The sequence below is a fragment of the Tursiops truncatus genome, chromosome 1, assembly GCF_011762595.2.
Source record: "Tursiops truncatus isolate mTurTru1 chromosome 1, mTurTru1.mat.Y, whole genome shotgun sequence".
NCBI classification, from domain to species: Eukaryota; Metazoa; Chordata; class Mammalia; order Artiodactyla; family Delphinidae; genus Tursiops; species Tursiops truncatus.
Window position 1 is genome coordinate 76635188 of NC_047034.1, and position 22315 is coordinate 76657502.

Consider the following 22315-nt stretch of genomic DNA (forward strand, 5'->3'; position numbering starts at 1 on the left):
CAGGTCCAGTGTGATTAACTGCTCTAAACCGTTCGTTTTTCTGAGGCTGTGGAACTGGTACAATTTTCCTGCGAGAAAGACGCACATCCTGGGAATTCGTAAGTGTCTACTCCACAGAGAGTCCAAAAGAGTCACGTGCTGCTGTCTCTGTGGTGCAGTGGGTTAGCGCGATCGGCTGTTAATGGGAAGGTTGGTGGTTCGAGCCCACCCAGGGACGGTGGGAGAGGTTTTAGAACTCATTCAGCGTTTTCCGTGTTGATTACCATTCCCGGTGTTCCATGCTGATTATTACCTGTACATCTGCTCCCACAAAATTTACCGAATGCAGTTTGGGGTCCTTTCCACCTCACGACTGCTGCCAGTCTTGGGCCACACTCCCCTTCCCAGCTGTATTGTCTGTCGTCTCTATTGGACTCTATTCTTGCCTAACTTACGGCCTCCTGAAAGAGATGCAAAATCCACGGTCTGGTGGGATAGTCTTTATTCGGCCAAGTCCATAGACTTGGACAAGAAAGTCATATTTTATGTGTCTTAAACTTTTCATGTGTGAACGTCAGTAATTGTTCTATGAATGATGTTAGCAGTGAGCTCATCATCATAATTCTCCTCTGCATTGTTTCTGATAAAGGCCTTTCATCCATGGTTGTGTATTACTTGGTTTCATGGTTTCACGATGACGAATATGCTGCAACCATCATTATTGTACACACACCTCTGACCACTCGTGCAGGTGTTTCCATAGCGTAGAGAACTGGAAGTGCAAGTGCTACCTTTAGTGTTTCTAATGTTGGTAAATCCTTCAAATTTTCCTTCCACAGAAGTGGGACTAAATCATATTCCATTTTATTTTCCAGTCTTTCATTGTCCCTTTCTTCATTTACTTGCCAACTCAGCAATCTTTGTATACCTCTCTCTATGATAGTCTAACTAATAAAGGGAGCAGTGCCCTCCCGACATAACTAAGGGGAAGGACAACAGAGGGACATTTTGGGCATTACACAGAGATATTCTATTGCATATGTTCGAAAGCTCAACATTGATTATTTTTAAAATTCTCCAAGAACTGTAATTGTTTTCTCTGCTGACCTAGTCAACAGGGTCCAGAGAAGACTGCCCAGAATGAGCTCTTTGATAACGTCCTGCCAAGCAACTTATCCAAAGAGAAGAATCTCACTGATCCCAGAGTTTTTTTCCTTCTCCCCTTTTCTCTTTTATTTATAAATTTTGCTTATAATTTTAATTTGATGAAAACAATCTAATGCCTGTCCTTCCTCATATAAAAAGGGGAATTAGCATGGGAATAAGTGTTTCTATGTTATTCCTTGTCAGTTTTTTGTTTGTTTGTTTGTTTGTTTCTGTGTTTTTTGGCTGTGACTATAAAAATTAGCCCATGTAAGACACATTGTGGGAGCCAACAGAATCCTGCCCCCCCCACAGGTTCCTGCTTCAGACCTGGACCCTTAGAGTTATTAGCTCATGTTTCCTCTGTTCTGTTAAATCTCATGGACAGAAATTGAGTATTTTGGCTTTTACATACTGTGTGGTTACTGGACAAGGATTTTCTCTCTCTCTCTCTCTCTCTCCGTCTCATTTGTGCATCACTAATTTCTCCTCTCAGTGTGGGATTCTGGTTTTAATTTTAGGAAGTAAACTTCTGGGGATAATCCCTGTTGGGTGGTGGTTTACAGGGATCTATTCCCTGTTAGGTAGAAGGTGACAGCTAATCTGGACCATGAGTCTTTCTTGTCTGATGCTTGTCCTGAGGATTCTGGTATTTCCTGGTATGTGACACCGCAGCAGTGAGAAGCTGTCCACCTCTTGTCTTTCCACTATTTGGTAAAAACCGCGTGGGCCAAGGCAATCCTTGTCAATAACTGCAAAAGTGTAGGAGCTACAATAAGGATGATCTTAATATGCAATGGTTCCCTCATAAGGAGCTGCACAGTAATAAGGGGATTAATACAGGAAGAGTATTGAATTTTTAGCGTGGAATATGCAGCTTTCTTTTCATTGGTATACTCAAGTTTCTAAATAACTGAAAAAATTCAAACAAATGTCCTTTAGGGATTACTTACTTCAGACTACAGTAAGCAGAGGAAAGACACATCATTACAAACAAGCAACCAAGTCAGCAACATGAGCACTTGTGGCAACCGTACAAGTCAAGATTTAAACCTTCCAAAACTGTAAGCCAGTTCAGTCCTTAATACAGATGGATGAGGAGCAATGACGTCATGCACAGATACATACCCTGGAGACTCAAAAGCATATCACAGAAGCACTCCGATTTTCATTAATGAGCTTCCTTCAAGAACGTAATGTGGCTGACTTATTTCATTTTGTTTCCCTCACTGTCAGTTGCTGTTAATACATATCGTTGCCTCTGCTTTCACCTTAAATAATGCCCAGTAATTTGATAAATTCTTTTACCTTTAAATATATTTTCTCAGAAACAAAACAATATACTTTCTATTCCTTAGGATAGAATAGACAAATTTGGCCTCTAAAAATTTAAATTAATTAAAAATTAATTTCCCAATTAATTTCAGAAAAGTAATAATCACTTATGTAAATATCAAATAAGAGAATTAAGAATTTCTGGGAAAAATGCATTACTACTTATGCTTTCAATGTGGTATTTATATGAGGAAAAATTTTGTTGTTGAATTGGTGACAAGGAACTATAACAGATTTAGCTGTAGATTAAATTAATGGTCTTGATTACTGGGAAGAACAGTGAGAAATGAAATGAAATTGATTACAAAGACGACCCTTAATACTTTTAAGCAATGTAAATAATTTATACATTTTATATATAATGACATTTAAAATGTTTATGTCATGTGGTGTGTTTATATCGAGGTTACTCAGAAAACTTAGATTGGTTTAATAATTTTGGTCTAAAAATGACTACATATTTTTTTTCAGATTATCTTATAATGTAGAAAATAATGGTGGTGTAATATTCCGGAACGTAAGTCTTGGCTTTATTTTAGCTTGAACATCTGAGTTAAGTTGGACTTCTTAAATGTCTTATACTGGTTGTACCAGTTAAATAAGGAAACATATTCAGGAAGATTTCAATGTCATTGAAAAAATCATTAAAATTTATGTGTTGAAGTATATTAAATATACTAGCCAAGTACATTAAATATACTAATATCTTTAAAGAGGAATGAATACTTGTAATTCTAGAAACCAGACGATTCAATTATTCCGCTTACAATTTCTGGTAAATATTTTTTAGGTGTCATCTAATATGTGATTCCATATATACGAATATATGATTCCAACATTCTCAGGTTCCAACATGTGTCAGCTTAAATTACAAATTCAACATCTCGAGTTAAATTTAAATCTTTGACTAACAATTAAATTGATTTAATTAACGAATCATCTTTGGTTGCCTGCAAATTCTCTCTGTCTTTGTCCTTCCCGTTTGCCCTGATTTCCTGATAGGTTGGCTGACAACAGCGCTTTCGTTGGGGAATGCTGTTGTTTTCTGGGTTCACATATATTTCTATATTTTGTAGGTTTGCGGCTGGTGCTGTGGCTATTCTTATGTGTCCCCTTGACAAAAGTTCAGTAGCGTGGCTTGTGTTTTCACTGCTCTGACACGGCAGAATCATAACCTTAATGCTGCGTACTGCACAGCCTCTGAAACCTTCTCAATCGCCTCCTTGCTTCTCGTTACACATTCATTTTCGCATGGCCCTTGCTTTTTATCACAGCAAGCACCAAAATCCAGCTTTGCACGGAAATGATATCATTGAAAAAAATGTAGGATAATCTAATGTTGGCAGATTTTACTATGTAAATTACACCTCAATAAAGCTTACTTTTAACAAAAAAGGACAAACAAAACCAAATGTTGACAGGATGGAGAGCACTGGAAATTCTTATTCATTTCTGGAAAGGGTATTAAAAAGTTCAACAGGTTGGAAGAAAATTTGGCAGCATCAGCTGAGGGTCATCCATACACAGTTATATGCTGTGGCCCAGAAATCGTACTTTTAGCTGTGCTACACCTTTGACCTGTGGTCTACAATATGATAGGGACAAGCCACATGTAGCTACTGAACACTTGAAAGTTGCTAGGGCCACAGGGTGTAAGGATAATATTCTGATGTAGTAAGTCTCCTAAAATATTAAAGTAGATTAAACTAGAAAATTCAAAATTCCTTGTGACGGGTTTGAAAACTAAAAAGGGAAACGTCACTAAAATGAAGTCGGGAGACCAGAAGTGGGAGCTCCCATGGGGTACCACTCAAGTCCAAAGACAGGAAGTATCATCAATTACAGACCCAAACAGAAGAAGCATCAATAGGAAAGAATCATCGATTACAGGCCCCAACAGAAAAACATGTACGTTGCACCTCCTGCAAGAAATCAGGAGTTTGGCAATGAGAAACCGTCATCACCCTGAACTTTCACTTTTCTCCAATGGGCTTGGGTTCACAACAACCTCCCTCAGCTTCCTCCTCTTTCTCTGTAAAGTAAGTTTCCTTCCTGTCCTTTGTTTGTGGGAGTTGCCTATGGTTTTTGCTATAGTTTGCTTATCCTGAATTGCAATTCTTCCCCTATTCCTGAATAAACCCTTTTTGCTGGAAAAAAACAAAAAACAAAAAAAAACCCCAACTTTTATATATTTTTATATTTATAAATTTTTTACATTTATTTTGCTTCTTTGTTTTTGGCTGCGTTGGGTCTCCGTTGCTGGGCGAGGGCTTTCTCTAGTTGCAGTGATTGGGGCCTACTCTTCGTCATGGTGGCTTCTCTTGTTGCGGAGCCTGTGCTCTCGGCGCTCAGGCGTCAGTAGTTGTGGCATTAGGGCTCAGTAGTTGTGGCTCCTGGGTTTTAGAGCGTAAGCCCAGTAGCTGGGCTGCACGGGCTTAGCTGCTGCTCAAAACGTGGGATCTTACCGGACCAGGGCTCGACCCCGTGTCCCCTGCCTTCGCAGCCGGATTCTTAACCAATTGCAACCAGGGAAGCCCCCAACAGTATTATTTTTAAAGTCAACACTGGCATTATTCTGCTGGAATGGGGTGCCCTAGAAAAATGTGTATGTTCAGCAAAAGTCACAAATAAATGTTCGTACCATTTCAGACATCCTCACCTGGAAACAACTGAAATGTCCAACAGTAGAAATCTATGGAGAGTTATATTCTTACAAGGAATACACACAGAGACAAAGAACTACGTGAAAAATAGGGTTAAATTTTATAGACATAATGTTGAGTGAAAGAAGACAGACCCATGCCCCTCCAGGCCCCCAAACCCAGTGCATGCCCTGTGAACCAATTTATGTGAAAGTAACAGGCAGCGAGGTTGGGAGGGGTATGTGCGTGATTCCTCTGAGCTCTTGCATGGGAAGAGTCATGAGGAAGCCTTTTGAGGTCTGGTCATTTTCCATACCTTAGTTATTCGGGTTGCTTCATCAGTTATTCACGTTGGTGTACACTGGTAATGCTTTGGGAACTGTACACTCTTTGTACTTTATGCATATTATGCCTCAGTTTTTAAGTTTAATGCCACTTGGTTATTGTTAAAGTGATGTTGATACTTTTTCTTCGGCTTTATCCTGGGCTAGGAGGAAAAGTAAGTTCAAAGTACTTACTGGGATATTTTTGTTGTCCTCAGATTTTTGGCTTCCCTTCAGTATCGGATGTCTGACTACTTACTTATATGTTGCTCACAACCATGACCCTAAGCTGACATTCCACTGTTCATACTGCGGCAAAGAGAGAAGCAAGTGTTCATGATCAAATCTTGCTCTGTTAAGAATCAATATGAGTCAAGGAAGGGGGAGGGTATATGAAATTGAGAAATTCTGATGAGGAAAGTAGTTCAATTAGGCTTAAGTAACTCAGAGGTGCCAAAGGGAGGACACTGGCAGGTCGTCCACAAAGAAATGCCGCCACATTCACGTCACCACTAAACTCTGAAGAATTTTTGGAGCCTCCACACATAGCCAAAAGCGTTTACCTGATTAGTTCGGAACGTCACGAGATTAACCCGTCCAGACTAGGTGTGTGATGGCTTTCAGCTATCTGTTCCTCAAGGAAAGGGAAAACTCCCCTTTCTCAGGCTTTGTGTGTGTGTTTGTGTGTATGTGCGTGTGTGTGTGTGTTTCCTCTCTTCTCTTTTCTGGCTCTTTTATAAATCCTGTCTTTTTTAATGACAACATCCTAATAACTGTCTCCCATTTTTATTAGGAACCATGTGAGCTAACTCATTCAAAGTCTCTTTGCTACTTGAAGTAAGTCAGAAAGTCGAAAACAATATTGTAGAATAACGCATATATGCGGATGCTAGAAAAATGGTTCAGATGAACCAGTTTGCAGGGCAGAAAGAGACACACAGCTGTAGAGAACAAACATATGGACACGAACGCGGGGAAAGTGGCAGAAGGGTTCGTGGTGGTGGGGTGAATTGGGAGATTGGGATTGACATATATACACTAATATGTATAAAATTGCTAATAAGAACCTGCTGTATAAAAAATAAAGAAAATTCAAAAATAATCTCTTTACCACTAATGTTGAAGTATGATTCTCATGTTCACATCTGTATACACTCTATTGGTAGCTTTGAAATGTATTCTTGGGTGGAGACTGCCATGGAAAGGGAAAGTTTAGGCCTTACATTGTTGGAAGATGGGTCCTTCTTAGTCTTTAAATAGACAGTTTCCACTTAGTATGTGTTTAACAAGCTCATCGTCATTCTCTCTGCGTCTAACGTCGTGGCTTCTCCAAAGGTCCCGTTTCCTCTTTCTCCTCTTCTTCTTCTTCATTTCATTAATTAGTTTGGGGAGTTTTGTAGGCCTAACTTTCAAACTTCTTTTCCTTTTGAAATCTTGGAGGTTGAACAAGGAAGGGATGCAAATCTCAGTGAAGTTTCCTCAGTTACCCGTGAGCATGGTGGCCAAGGGGAAGGGCTCTGGAGGCAAAGTGCCTGGGTCTGAGTGCTGGCTCTCACTGTCACGGGGGTTAGACACTGAAAAGGTTAGCTCAGCTTTTCAGTGCCTCAGTGTTCTCATCTGCAACAAGTGGTAGTAAAGTCCTACACTGTCCTCCAGGGTTGTTATGTGGACTTAGGAAGTTATTCCACAGTAAACCACTGAGGAACAGTGCTGGTCACTCAGTAAAGCTCGAGAAAGCTGCTTTATCCTTATTATGAAGTCTTTTATTTCCCCTTCTAACTGTACCACTGCTGACCTTCAACATTCCCTAGAACAAATTGCGATTGTTTAAATGTTTAGCTGACCTCTTCTCCCTCATTTTAGTGACCTGCATCTGGAAATCTGTTTGGTTTGGATGGTGATCTAACTGGTGATCTAAAGGCAGTGGGGCACTGCATCCAGCTTCATCAGATTCTTGGACCCTGGGCAGGCATGACGATTGTTTGGCTCATGGTAGACAATCTCTTGCACATGTATGTATAGCAAGAGCTTTTCATAGATAGTCAGACATACCTTTAGTATTATAAGAAAAGTGCAAGTATGTACCAGTGACCTGTCTTTTTGGTTGTTGTTGTTTGAAGAAATCAAAGGAAGAAAATAGAATTTACCTGGAAGTTGTAGATTTCCTCCCTCAGTTATGACGGGGTGTTTGTAGCAAGCTAGCATGCACCCTGAAAACAAGTAAGTGAAGTGTGGATTAAAGGAATTCTGTTTGAAGCCTTTGGAGAAATGCAGCTGGGACCCACAGGATCAGCTCCAGAGAGAGAGAAGCTCACTGGAATGAACCTAATTCTCTACTTTTCCCCCTTGGGCCCAAAGGGCACTTGCGCGAACCCCCGGCTCCCGCGGCTTCTGGGAGCTGAGGAGTCAGCGGGGGCGACCCCTGCACTCGGGGGCATAGCTGTGGATCCGAGGACTCTGCGGTCGGTGCGGGAGCCCAAAGGCCGACTGTGGGAGGCTCGGGGGTCCTCCCTTCTGGGCAGGCTCGGAACCCTAAAAGCAGGACCTCTCGGAAGCCGCAGACTCCTTGCCTGAGAGGTCTTGGGGCTTCAAGGTCCATTCTTCAGTTTAAAAAGTTGGCGAGTAGGGCAGTGGCGGCAGGACCTACGGATTTCAGGGGTGTGTCACTAAGCTGTAGCACCGGCACTGTTTCCGTAGTGTAGTGGTTATCACGTTCGCCTCACACGCGAAAGGTCCCCGGTTCGAAACCGGGCGGAAACAAACGTTCTTCCTTTCTGAAACTTTTACCTTCCCTTTCAAAAAACAAAACGGCCGAAAGGCAGGGGCTGAGGCAGCGGGCGCAGCTGCATTTTCCATCCCCAAGGTACAGGCCAGGAGTTCCGTTGCTGCCTGAGAGCCTGCTCAGCGCTAGGAGCCAGCCCTCCTTTCTCCGCTCTGAGTCACTGCGGAGTCCAGGCCACAGCCAGCTGACCCAAGTGCGCAAAGGACAAGGCTGACTTCGGCTCATTTTTACATCCGGAAATCCCCTCACCTCCTAAGCAGGCGCCTAAGTCTCTTGCACATGTTCACGCGAGTTATGGCTCTGGAAACCAAGGAGTTCATCCCTGGCTTGGCTGCACACAAGTTCATCCCTTCACACTTGGCTTTCCCCCACCTCGCCACACTTACGCAACAGTTTGATTTGCGTGACGGAACAAAAGAGACCGAACCCAACTGTGCACCGGGGACTCGAGCCAAAGACACGGAAATGAACAATGTCAGGCTCCACGAACTGAGCTGGTCGCGGAGGGGAAGGAGCCCGTACCGGTGCCGTTAACCAGGAGAGCCCCCAGAGCCAGAGCAGACATCAGGAAGTGAACGGATCCGCCCATCACTTGCTGACATCGCAGTCGGCACCTGACTCAAGAGAAAACCGAGGTTCAGAAAGAGAGCATGACCTTGGCTCGGCAGCACAGAGCACTGAAGCTAGACCAGGACGGACCTTGTGTCCTGTCTCAGAGCCCACAGCGTCGCCCAAGACTGCAGATGTGAAGGGTGATGAGCAGCCGGGCAAGGTCTGGGAGCCTTGCACAGCTGCATTCAGCCCTGGGCTTCTGGGAGATCTCCGTTCCAGCTCTCCGGGTCTCTGAAGTGTAATCTTTACTTTTACAGTTTTCATCTGGAGACTCTAAGTTGACGCACCTCAGGGGTTCCCTGGTGGTCTAGTGGCTAGGATTCGGCGCTTTCACCGCTGCGGCCCGGGTTCGATTCCCGGTCAGGGAAGGTTTTTTTTTTTTTTTTTCCTTTTTTTTCCCCTTTAGCATCTCCACTGGCAGGACTCTTCCTCTTCCTGCCCTGACCAGAGCTGTGTTTTATTTCAAGGTTCAGATGCAGAAGAGTTTCTGCAGTGAGTCCCCAAATGCCGGTGAATGCCGGCCTCAGGGTCCTTGACATCGCGCAGGCTGGAGGTGAGATGTAATGAACAGCCTGGGCTGGCCAGCTCTCCCCTCGGCACTTTTCTCCCTGCATGTTACAAACTCGGAGACTTATTTACAGAGTTTTCATCCCAAGAGCATCGGGGACACGAGTTCCAAAAATTCATGAAAAACCAAAACCAAAACCCTTTGAAACTTACAAAAAAGTTGCAAGAGTAATAACATCGTATATTCTATACCTAAGTGCACAGTAAACATTTTTCTACGTTGGGTTTCTCACTCTCTCTCCGTATATAAGAATGGCGACACCACTTGAGAGTTCCTTGCAGACATCTCCACTCAAGATTGCTCCTTTCGTTTGGCATGTCTCTCAAAGCCAGCTTCTGCAGGACTTGTCCTCCAAGACCAGGGGAAGCCTTTGTCCTCGCGGGGACGCCCCCTTGCCCTTTCAGGAACCTGGAATCTGTTCTCTTCAGGCAGTAGAGAAGATTTAGGTCGTGTTTTATTCGGCTGTCCCCCAAGTGCAGGCCAGGCACGCACTGTGCTAGTAGGAATCCCCCCGGACCGGTTGCCCTCCGGTCTCCTCCCGGTTGCCTTGGCGGGCAGTGGGGTCTTGGGTCAGCCTGAGCGCTGGAACCACCTACCTCGGGAAAGGCCGTTCAGGGAAGTGCAGCTGCCCCTTGGCTGTTGCCTGGATCTCTGTGCCCTGCAGGGAGTGTAAAGGGTTCTGACAGGACACAAAGGTGACGAATCCTTCCCTGTAGTGAGTGGGAGGATGAGAGGGGCAGATGGGAAATGCATCAAATGCAGGGGGAGTATTCTCAAGTGCTTGTCAGAATTGTCTGCATGGGTGGCTGCCCTGTGATAATAGGGCTTAGTGTTGTGTTTTCCTGACCTTGACCCAGTCTCAGGTCCAGTGTGATTAAGTGCTCTAAACCGTCCGTTTTTCTGAGGCTGTGCAACTGGTACAATTTTCCTGCGAGAAAGACGCACATCCTGGGAATTAGTAAGTGTCTACTCCATAGAGAGTCCAGAAGAGTCACGTGCTGCTGTCTCTGTGGCGCAGTGGGTTAGCGCAATCGGCTGTTAATGGGAAGGTTGGTGGTTCGAGCCCACCCAGGGACGGTGGGAGAGGTGTTAAAACCCATTCAGGGTTTTCCGTGTTGATTACCATTCCCAGTGTTCCATGCTGATTATTACTTGTACATCTGCTCCCAGAAAGTTTACGGAACTGCGTTTGGGGTCCTGTCCACCTCACGACTGCTGCCAGTCTTGGGCCACACTCCCCTTCCCAGCTGTATTGTCTGTCGTCTCTATTGGACTCTATACTTGCCTAACCTACGGCCTCCTGAAAGAGATCCAGGAATCCACGGTCTGGTGGGATAGTCTTTATTCGGCCAAGTCTATATTCTTGGACAAGAAAGTCATATTTTATGTGTCCTAAACTTTTCATCTGTGAACATTAGTAATTGTTCTATGAATGATGTTAGCAGTGAACTCATCATCATAATTCTCCTCTGCATTATTTTTGATAAACGCCTTTCTTCCATGGTTGTGTATTACTTGGTTTCATGGTTTCACGATGACGAATATGCTGCAACCATCATTATCGTACACACACCTCTGACCACTCGTGCAAGTGTTTCTATAGCGTAGAGAACTGGAAGTGCAAGTGGTACCTTTAGTGTTTCTATGCTTGTAATGTTGGTAAATGCTTCAAATTTTCCTTCCACAGAAGTGAGACTGAATCATATTCCATTTTATTTTCCAGTCTTTCAATGTCCCTTTCTTTATTTTCTTGCAAACACAGCAATCTTTGTATACATCTCTCTAAGATAGTCTAACTAATAAAGGGAGCAGTGCCCTCCCGACATAACTAAGGGGAAGGACAACAGAGGGACATTGTGGGCATTACACAGAGATATTCTATTGCATATGTTCGAAAGCTAAACATTGAATATTTTTAAAATCCTCCAATAATTGTAATTGTTCGCTCTGCTGACCTAGTCAACAGGGTCCAGAGAAGACTGCCCAGAATGACCTCTTTGATAACGTCCTGCCAAGCAACTTATCCAAAGAGAAGACTCTCGCTGATCCCAGAGGTTTTATCCTTCTCACCTTTTCTCTTTTATTTATAAATTTTGGTTATATTTAATTTGATGAAAACAATGTAATGCCTCTCCTTCCTCGTATAAAATGGGGAATTACATGGGAATAAGTGTTTCTATGTTATTCCTTGTCAGTTGTTTGTTTGTTTGTTTGTTTCTGTGTTTTTTGGCTGTGACTATAAAAATTAGCCCATCTAAGGCACATCGTGGGAGCCAACAGAATCCTGCCTCCCCACAGGTTCCTGCTTCAGACCTGGACCCTTAGAGTTATTAGCTCATGTTTCCTCTGTTCTGTTAAATCTCATGTGCAGAAATTGAGCATTTTGGCTTTTTCATACTGTGTGGTTACTGGACAAGGATTTTCTCTCTCTCTCTCTCTCTCTCCCTCTCATATGTTCATCACTAATTTCTCCTCTCAGTGCGGGATTCTGGTTTTAATTCTAGGAAGTGAACTTCTGGGAATAATCCCTGTTGGGGGGTGGTTTACAGGGATCTAATCCCTGTTAGGTAGAAGATGACAGCTAGTCTGGACCATGAGTCTTTCTTGTCTGATGCTTGTCCTGATGATTCTGGTATTTCCTGGTATGTGACACCGCAGCAGTGAGAAGCTGTCCACCTCTTGTCTTTCCACTATTTGGTAAAAACAGCGTGGGCCAAGGCAATCCTTGTCAATAACTGCAAAAGTGTAGTAGCTACAATAAGGATGATCTTTACATGCAATGTTTCCCTCATAAGGAGCTGCACAGTAATAAGGGGATTAATACAGGAAGAATATTGAATTTTTAGCGTGGAATATGCAGTTTTGTTTCATTGGTATACTCAAGTTTCTAAATAACTGAAAAAATTCAAACAAACGTCCTTTAGAGATTGCTTACATCACACTACAGAAAGCAGAGGAAAGACACATCATTACAAACAAGCAACAAAGTCAGCAACATGAGCACTTGTGGCAACCCTACAAGTCAAGATTTAAACCTTCCAGAACTGTAAGCCAGTTCAGTCCTTAATACAGATGGATAAGGAGCAATGACGTCATGCACAGATACATGCCCTGGAGACTCAAAAGCATATCACGGAAGTACTCCGATTTTCATTAATGAGCTTCCTTCAAGGACCTAATGTGGCTTACTTATTTCATTTTGTTTCCCTCACTGTCAGTCGCTGTTAATACATATCGTTGCCTCTGCTTTCACCTTACATAATGGCCACTAGTTTGATGAATTTTTGTCCCCTTTAAATATATTTTCTCAGAAACTAAACAATATACTTTCTATTCCTTGGGAGAGAATAGACAAATTGGGCCTCTAAAAATTTAAATTAATTAAAAATTAATTCTGCAATTAATTTCAGAACAGTAATAATCACTTATATAAATTTAAAATAAGAAATTTAAGAATTTCTGGGAAAAATGCATTACTACTTATGCTTTCAATGTGGTACTTATATAAGGAAAAATTTTGTTGTTGCATTGGTGACAAGGAACAATAACAGATTTAGCTGTAGATTAAATTAATGGTCTTGATTACTTGGAAGAACAGTGAGAAATGAAATGAAATTTTTTACAAAGATGACCCTTAATACTTTTAAGTAATTTAAATAATTTATACATTTTATATATAATGACATTTAAAATGTTTATGTCCTGTGGTATGTTTTTATCGAGGTTACCCAGAAAACTTAGGTAGGTTTAATAATTTTGGTCTAAAAACGACTATATATATATTTTCGGATTATCTTATAACGTAGAACATAATGCTGATATAACATTCTGGTATGTAAGTCTTGGCTTTATATTGTCTTGAACATCTGAGTTAAGTTGTTCTTCCTAAATTTCTTATACTGGTTGTACCGGTTAAATAAGAAAACATATTCAGTAAGATTTCAACATCTAATCATTTAAATTTATGTGTTGAAGTATATTAAATATACTAGTCAAGTACATTAAATATACTAATGTCTTTAAAGAGGAATGAATACTTGTAATTCTAGACAGCAGATGAATCAATTATTCCGCTTACAATTTCTGGTAAATATTTTTAGGTGTCATCTTATATGTGATTCCATATATACGAATATATGATTCCAACATTCTCAGGTTCCAACATGTGTCAGCTTAAATTACAAAGAAGAAGAAGCATCAATAGGAAAGAATCATTGATTACAGGTCCCAAAAGAAAAACATGCACGTTGCATCTCCTGCAAGAAATCAGCAACTTGGCAATGAGAAACCGTCATCACCCTGAACTTTCACTTTTCTCCAATGGGCTTGGGTTCACAACAACCTCCCTCAGCTTCCTCCTCTTTCTCTGTAAAGTAAGCTTCTTTCCTGTCCTTTGTTTGTGGGACTTGCCTATGGCTTTTGCTATAGCTTGCTTGTCCTGAATTGCAATTCTTCCGCTATTCCTGAATAAACACTTTTGGCTGGAAAAAAACAAAAAACAAGCCCCCCACAACTTTTATATATTTTTATATTTATAAATTTTTTATATTTAATTTGCTTATTTGTTTTTGGCTGCGATGGGTCTCCATTGCTGGGCGAGGGCTTTCTCTAGGTGCAGTGGTTGGGGCTACTCTTCATCGTGGTGGCTTCTCTTGTTTCGGAGCATGGGCTCTTGGCGTGCAGGCGTCAGTAGTTGTTGCATGAGGGCTCAGTCGTTGTGGCTCACGGGCTCTACAGTGTAGGCTCAGTAGCTGGGGTGCACGGGCTTAGTTGTTACACAGCACGTGGGATCTTCCCGGACCAGGGCTCGACCCCATGTCCCCTGCCTTGGCAGGTGGATTCTTAACCAATGTGCAACCAGGGAAGCCCCCAAAAGTATTATTTTTAAAGTTAACAGTGGCATTATTCTGCTGGAATGGGGTGCCGTAGAAAAATGAGTATGTCCACCAAAAGTCACAAAAAAAAAATGTTTGTACCATTTCAGAATATCCTCAACTGGAAACAACTGAAATGTCCAAGAGTAGAACTCTATGGAGAGTTATATTCTTACAAGGAATACACAGAGAGACAAAGAAGTATGTGAAAAAAAGGGTTAAATTTCATAGACATAATGTTGAGTGAAAGAAGTCAGACCCATGCCCCTCCAGGCCCCCAAACCCAGTGCACACCCTGTGAACCAATTTATGTGAAAGTAACAGGCAGAGAGGTTGGGAGGGGTATGTGTGTGATTCCCCTGAGCTCTTGCATGGGAAGAGTCATGAGGAAGCCTTTTGTGGTCTGGTCATTTTCCATACCTTAGTTATTCAGGTTGCTTCATCAGTTATTCACAGTGCTGTACACTGGTAATGGTTTGGGAACTGTACACTCTTTGTACTTTATGCATATTATGCCTCAGTTTTTAAGTTTAATGCCACTTGGTTATTGTTAAAGTGATGTTGATACTTTTTCGTCAGCTTTGTCCTGGGCTAGGAGGAAAAGTAAGTTCAAAGTACTTACTGGGATATTTTTGTTGTCCTCAGATTTTTGGCTTCCCTTCAGTATTGGATGTCTGACTACTTACTTGTATGTTGCTCACAACCATGACCCTAAGCTGACATTCCACTGTTCATACTGCGGCAAAGAGAGAACCATGTGTTCATGATATAATCTGCTCTTTTTAGAATGAATATGAGTCAAGGAAGGGGGAGGGTATATGAAATTGAGAAATTCTGATGAGGAAAGTAGTTCAATTAGGCTTAAGTAACTCAGAGGTGCCAAAGGGAGGACATTGGCAGGTCGTCCACAAAGAAGAGCCGCCACATTCACGTCACCACTAAACTCTGAAGAATTGTTGGAGCCTCCACACATAGCCAAAAGCGTTTACCTTGTTAGTTCAGAACGTCACTAGATTAACCCGTCCAGACTAGGTGTTTGATGGCTTTCAGGTATCTGTTCCTCAAGGAAAGGGAAAACTCCCTTCTCATGTTTTGTGTGTGTGTTTGTGTGTGTGTGTGTGTGTGTGTGTGTGTGTGTGTGCGTGTGTGAGTGTACGTGCTTTCCCTCTCTTCTCTTTTCTGGCTCTTTTATAAATCCTGTCTTTTTTAATGACAACATCCTAATAAGTGTTTCCAATTTTTATTAGGATCCATGTGAGCTAACTCATTCAAAGTCTCTTTACTACTTGAAGTAAGTCAGAAAGAGGAAAACAAATATCGTATATTAATGCATATATGTGGAACCTAGAAAAATGGTTCAGATGAACCAGTTTGTAGGGCAGAGAGAGAGACACAGCTGTAGGGAACAAACTTATGGACACTAATGCGGGGAAAGTGGCAGAGGGGCTCGTGGTGGTGGGGTGAATTGGGAGATTGGGATTGACATATATATACTAATATGTATAAAATTACTAATAAGAACCTTCAGTATAAAAAATAAACAAAATTCAAAAATAATCTCTTTACAACTATTGTTGAAGTATGATTTTTATATTCACATCTGTACACACTATATTGGTACCTTTGAAATGTATACCTGGGTGGAGACTGCCATGGAAAGGGAAAGTTTAGGCCTTAAGTTGTTGTAAGATAGGTCCTTCTTAGTCTTTAAATAAACAGTTTCCAGTTAGTATGTGTTTAACAGGCTCATCGTCATTCTCTCTGCTTCTAACGTTGTGGCTTCTCCGAAGGTCCTGTTTACTCTTTCTCCTCTTCTTCTTCATTTCATTAATTAGTTTGGGAGTTTTGTAGGCCTACCTTTCAATCTTCTTTTCCTTTTGAAATCTTGGAGGTTGAACAAGGAAGGGATGCAAATCTCAGTGAAGTTTTCTCAGTTACCCGTGAGCATGGTGGTCAAGGGGAAGGGCTCTGGAAGCAAAGTGCCTGGGTCTGAGTGCTGGCTCTCACTGTCACGGGGGTGAGACCCTGAAAAGATTAGCTCAGCTTTTCAGTGCCTCGGTGTTCTCATCTGCAACAAGGGGTAGTAAAGTCCTACACTGTCCTCCAGGTTTGTTATGTGGACTTAGTAAGTTATTCCACAGTAAAGCTCTGGGGAACACTGCTGCTCACTCAGTAAAGCTCGAGAAAGCTGCTGTTATCCTTATATTGTGAAGTCTTTTATTTCCCCTTCTAACTGTACCACTGCTGACCTTCAACATTCCCCTAAAAAACTACAGTTGTTTAAATGTTTAGCTGACCTCTTCTCCTTCATATTAGTGACCTGCACCTGGAAAACTGGTTGGTTTGGATGGTCATCTAACTGGTGATCTAAAGGCAGTGGGGCACTGCATCCAGCTTCATCAGCTTCTTGGACCCTGGGCAGGCCTGACGATTGTTTGGCTCATGGTAGACAATCTCTTGCACATGTATCTATAGCAAGAGCTTTTCATAGATAGACATATCTTAAGCATTAGAAGAAAAGTGCAAGTATGTACCAGTGACCTGTCTTTTTGGTTGTTGTTGTTTGAAGAAATCAAAGGAAGAAAATAGAATTTACCTGGAAGTTGTAGATTTCCTCCTTCAGTTATGACGGGGTGTTTGTAGCAAGCTACCATTCACCCTGAAAACGACTAAGTCAAGTGTGGATTAAAGGAATTCTGTTTGAAGGCTTCGGCGAAATGCAGCTGGGACCCACAGGTTCAGCTCCAGAGAGAGAGAAGCTCACTGGAATGAACCTAATTCTCTACCTTTTCCCCTTAGGCCCAAAGGGCACTTGCGCGAACCCCCGGCTCCCGCGGCTTCTGGGAGCTGAGGAGTCAGCCGGGGCGACCCCTGCACTCGGGGGCATAGCTGTGGATCCGAGGACTCTGCGGTCGGTGCGGGAGCCCAAAGGCCGACTGTGGGAGGCTCGGGGGGTCCTCCCTTCGGGGCAGGCTCGGAGCCCTAAAAGCAGGGCCTCTCGGAAGCCGCAGTCTCCTTGCCTGAGAGGTCTTGGGGCTTCAAGGTTCATCCTTCAGTTTGAAAAGTTGGCGACTAGGATAGTGGGAGCAGGAAAAAAGGATTTCAGGGATGTGTCACTAGGCTGTAGCACCTGCCATGTATCCGTAGTGTAGCGGTTATCACGTTCGCCTCACATGCGAAAGGTCCCCGGTCTGAAACCGGGCGGAAACAAACGTTCTTCCTTTCTGAGACTTGTACCTTCCCTTTCAAAAAAGCGAAACGGCCGAAAAGCAGGGGCTGAGGCAGCGCGCGCAGCTGCATTTTCCATCCCCAAGGGACAGGCCAGGAGTTCCGTTGCTGCCTGAGAGCCTGCTCAGCGCTAGGAGCCAGCCCTCCTTTCTCCGCTCTGAGTCACTGCGGAGTCCAGGCCACAGCCAGCTGACCCAAGTGCGCAAAGGAAAAGGCTGACTTCGGCTCATTTTTACATCCGGAAATCCCCTCACCTCCTAAGCAGGCGCCGAAATCTCTTGCACATGTTCACGCGAGTTATGGCTCTGGAAACCAAGGAGTTCATCCCTGGCTTGGCTGCACACAAGTTCATCCCTTCACACTTGGCTTTCCCCCACCTCGGCACACTTACGCAACAGTTTGATTTGCGTGACGGAACAAAAGGGACCGAACCCAACTGTGTAACGGGGACTCGAGCCAAAAACACGGAAATGAACAATGTCAGGCTCCACGAACTGAGCTGGTCGCGGAGGGGAAGGAGCCCGTACCGGTGCCGTTAAAAAGGAGAGCCCCCAGAGCCAGAGCAGACATCAGGAAGTGGACGGATCTGCCCATCACCTATTGACATCCCAGTGGGCACCTGACTCAAGAGAAAACCGAGGTTCAGAAAGAGAGCATGACCTTGGCTCGCAGCACACAGCGCTGAAGCTAGACCAGGACGGACCTTGTGTCCTGTCTCAGAGCCCACAGCGTCGCCCAAGACTGCAGATGTGAAGGGTGATGAGCAGCCGGGCAAGGGCTGGGAGCCTTGCACAGCTGCATTCAGCCCTGGGCTTCTGGGAGATCTCCGTTCCTGCTCTCCGGGTCTCTGAAGTGGAATCTTTACTTTTACAATTTTCATCTGAATATGCTCAGCCGATGCTCCTCTATGTTTCCCTGGTGGTCTAGTGGCTAGGATTCGGCGCTTTCACCGCTGCGGCCCGGGTTCGATTCCCGGTCAGGGAAGCCTTCTGTTTTTTCTTTTTTCCCCTTTAGCATCTCCACTGGCAGGAGTCTTCCTCTTCCTGCCTCGTCCAGAGCTGTGTTTTACTTCAAGGTTCAGATGCAGAAGATCTTCTGCACTGAGTCCCCAAATGCAGGTGAGTCCCGGCCTCAGGATACTTGACATCGCACAGGCTGGAGAAGGTGAGATGTAATGAACAGCCTGGGCTGGCCAGCTCTCGCCTCGGCTCTTTTCTCCCTGCATGTTACAAACCCGAAGACTTATTTACACAGTTTTCATCCCAAGAGCATCGGGGACTCGAGTTCCAAAAATTCATTAAAAACCAAAACCAAAACCCTTTGAAACATACAAAAAAGTTGCAAGAGTAATAACATCGTATATTCTATACGTAAGTGCACAGTAAACATTTTCCCACGTTGGGTTTCTCACTCTCTCTCCGTATAGAAGAATGGCGACACCACATGAGAGTTCCTTGCAGACATCTCCACTCAAGATTGCTCCTTTCGTTTGGCGTGTCTCTCAAAGCCAGCTTCTGCGGGACTTGTCCTCCAAGACCAGGGGAAGCCTTTGTCCTCGCGGGGACGCCCCCTTGCCCTTTCAGGAACCTGAAATCCGTTCTCTTCAGGCTGTAGAGAAGCTTCAGGAGGAGTTTTATTCAGCTCCCCACGAAGTGCAGGCCAGGCATGTTCTGTGCTAGTAGGAATCCCCCTGGACCGGCTGCCCTCCGGTCTCCTCCCGGTTGCCTTGGCGGGCAGTGGGGTCTTGGGTCAGCCTGAGCGCTGGAACCACCTACCTCGGGAAAGGCCCTTCAGGGAAGTGCAGCTGCCCCTTGGCTGTTGCCTGGTTCTCTGTGCCCTACAGGCAGCGTAAAGGGTTCTGACAGGACACAAAGGTGACGAATCCTTCCCTGTAGTGAGTGGGAGGATGAGAGGAGCAGATGGGAAATGCGTCAAAGGCAGGGGAGTATTCTCAAGTGCTTGTCAGAATTGTCTGCATGGGTGGCTGCCCTGTGATAATAGTGCTTAGTGTTGTCTTTTCCTGACCTTGACCCAGTCTCAGGTCCAGTGTGATTAACTCTCTAAACCGTCCGTATTACCGAGGCTTTGGAACGGGTACCATTTTCCTGTGAGAAAGGCGGCACATCCTGGGAATTAGTAAGTGTCTACTCCATAGAGAGTCCTGAAGAGACACGTGCTGCTGTCTCTGTGGTGCAGTGGGTTAGCGCGATCGGCTGTTAATGGGAAGGTTTGTGGTTCGAGCACCCAGGGACGGTGGGAGAGGTTTTAGAACCAATTCAAGGTTTTCCGTGTTGATTACTATTCCCGGTGTTCCATGCTGATTATTACCTGCACATCTGCTTCCACTAAGTTTACCGAATGCAGTTCGGGGTCGTGTCCACCTCACGACTGCTGCCAGTCTTGGTCCACACTCCCCTTCCCAGCTATATTGTCTGTCGTCTCTATTGGACTCTATACTTGCCTAATTTACGGCCTCCTGAAAGAGATCCAGGAATCCGCGATCTGGTGGGATAGTCTTTATTCTGCCAAGTCTGTAGACTTGGACAAGAAAGTTATGTGTTATGTGCCTCAAATTTTTCATCTCTGAACGTTAGTACTTGTTCTGTGAATGATGTTAGCAGTGAACTCATCATCATAATTCTCCTCTGCATTGTTTCTGATAAAGGCCTTTCTTCCATGGTTGTGTATTACTTGCTTTCATGGTTTCACGATGATGAATATGCTGCAACCATCATTATTGTACACACACCTCTGACCACTCGGCAGGTGTTTCCATAGCGTAGAGAACTGGAAGTGCAAGTGCTACCTTTAGTGTTTCTATGCTTCTAATGTTGGTAAATCCTTCAAATTTTCCTTCCACAGAAGTGAGACTGAATCATATTCCATCTTATTTTCCAGTCTTTCAATGTCCCTTTCTTCATTTATTTGCCAACACCGCAATCTTTGTATACATCTCTCTATGATCGTCTAACTAATAAAGGGAGCAGTGCCCTCCCGACATAACTAAGGGGAAGGACAACAGAGGGACATTGTGGGCATTACACAGAGATATTCTATTGCATATGTTCGAAAGCTAAACATTCAATATTTTTAAAATCCTCCAATAACTGTAATTGTTCTCTCTGCTGACCTAGTCAACAGGGTCCAGAGAAGACTGCCCAGAATGACCTCTTTGATAAAGTCCTGCAAAGCAACTTATCCAAAGAGAAGAATCTCACTGATCCCATAGGTTTTTTCCTTCTCCCCTTTTCTCTGTTATTTATAAATTTTGGTTATACTTTTAATTTGATGAAAACAATCTAATGCCTGTCCTTCCTCCTATAAAATGGGGAATTAGCATGGGAATAAGTGTTTCTATGTTAGTCCTTGTCAGTTTTTTGTTTGTTTGTTTGATTTTTGGCTGTGACTTTAAAAATTATTCCATCTAAGACACATCATGGGAACCAACAGAATCCTGCCCCCCACAGGTTCCTGCTTCAGACCTGGACCCTTAGACTTATTAGCACATGTTTGCTCTGTTCTGTTAAATCTCATGTGCAGAAATTCAGTATTTTGGCTTTTTCATACTGTGTGGTTACTGGACAAGGATTTTCTCTCTCTCTCTCTCTCCCTCTCGTTTGTGCATCACTAATTTCTCCTCTCAGTGCAGGATTCTGTTTTTAATTTTAGGAAGTGAACTTCTGGGGATAATCCCTGTTGGGGGGTGGTTTACAGGGATCTATTCCCTGTTAGGTACAAGATGACAGCTAATCTGGACCATGAGTCTTTCTTGTCTGATGCTTGTCCTGAGGATTCTGGTATTTCCTGGTATGTGACACTGCAGCAGTGAGAAGCTGTCCACCTCTTGTCTTTCCAGTATTTGGTAAAAACCGCGTGGGCCAAGGCAATCCTTGTCAATAACTGCAAAAGTGTAGGAGCTACAATAAGGATGATCTTAATATGCAATGGTTCCCTCATAACTGTAAGGTGGGATCTTAACAAAGGGCAGCACGAAACAGAGGAAAGCTTCAAGTGAGCTTTATTAGGGAGCGCTCCCGGACAAGGTTCACCGGTCCGAGAGAAAGGGGGCCAGAGAAGTCTCACCCGGGCGAGGGTTGGGCAAGATTTTATAGGGGAAGAAGGGAAAGGGGTTTGGTGAATCTGGGAGGGTGCAGGGTATTCCTTATTTGGTGGTCTTTTCGGGTATCCTGGGGGACAGTTTGTTCTGCCCCTCGAAAGGCGGGAAGCCTGGGCTGGGTTCAAAGTCCCCAGATCAGTTCCTGGAACTGGGTGGTCCAGAATGTCTCCAGGGCAGTTTCTGGAACTGCGTGGTTTGGAGAATTTCGGTCTGATGCAACCTGTGAATCTGATTGCGTTCCCCTGCCTCGGGCCAGTTGGCCTTACAATAAGGAGCTGCACATTAATAAGGGGGATTAATACAGGAAGAATATTGAATTTTTAGCATGGAATAGGCAGCTTTCTTTCATTGGTATACTCAAGTTTCTAAATAACTGAAAAAATTCAAACAAATGTCCTTTAGGGATTGCTTAAATCAGACTACAGAAAGAAGAGGAAAGATATTTATATCATCAGAAACAAGCAACAAAATCAGCAACATGAGCACTTGTGGCAACTCTACAAGTCAAGATTTAAACCTTCCAGAACTGTAAGCCAGTTCAGTCCTTAATACAGATGGATGAGGAGCAATGACGTCATGCACAGATACATACCCTGGAAACTCAAAAGCATATCACAGAAGTATTCCGATTTTCATTAATGAGCTTCCTTCAAGGACCTAATGTGGCTTACTTATTTCATTTTGTTTCCCTCACTGTCAGTTGCTGTTAATA

General features: G+C 43.6%; 1 long non-coding RNA gene and 1 other non-coding gene across 2 annotated transcripts; one reads left to right on the forward strand and one right to left on the reverse strand.

The window, feature by feature from the left end:
* Window positions 1-4687: 4687 nt before the first annotated feature.
* LOC141279347 (uncharacterized) lies at window positions 4688-8524 on the reverse strand. The gene is made up of 3 exons (XR_012333414.1): window positions 8454-8524; window positions 7570-7632; window positions 4688-7229 (listed from the first exon to the last, which is right to left on the reverse strand). It is a non-coding gene; the product is annotated as an uncharacterized lncRNA (long non-coding RNA).
* Window positions 8110-8182, forward strand: TRNAV-CAC (transfer RNA valine (anticodon CAC)). Its single transcript has one exon. It is a non-coding gene; the product is annotated as a tRNA-Val (tRNA).
* Window positions 8525-22315: the final 13791 nt, after the last annotated feature.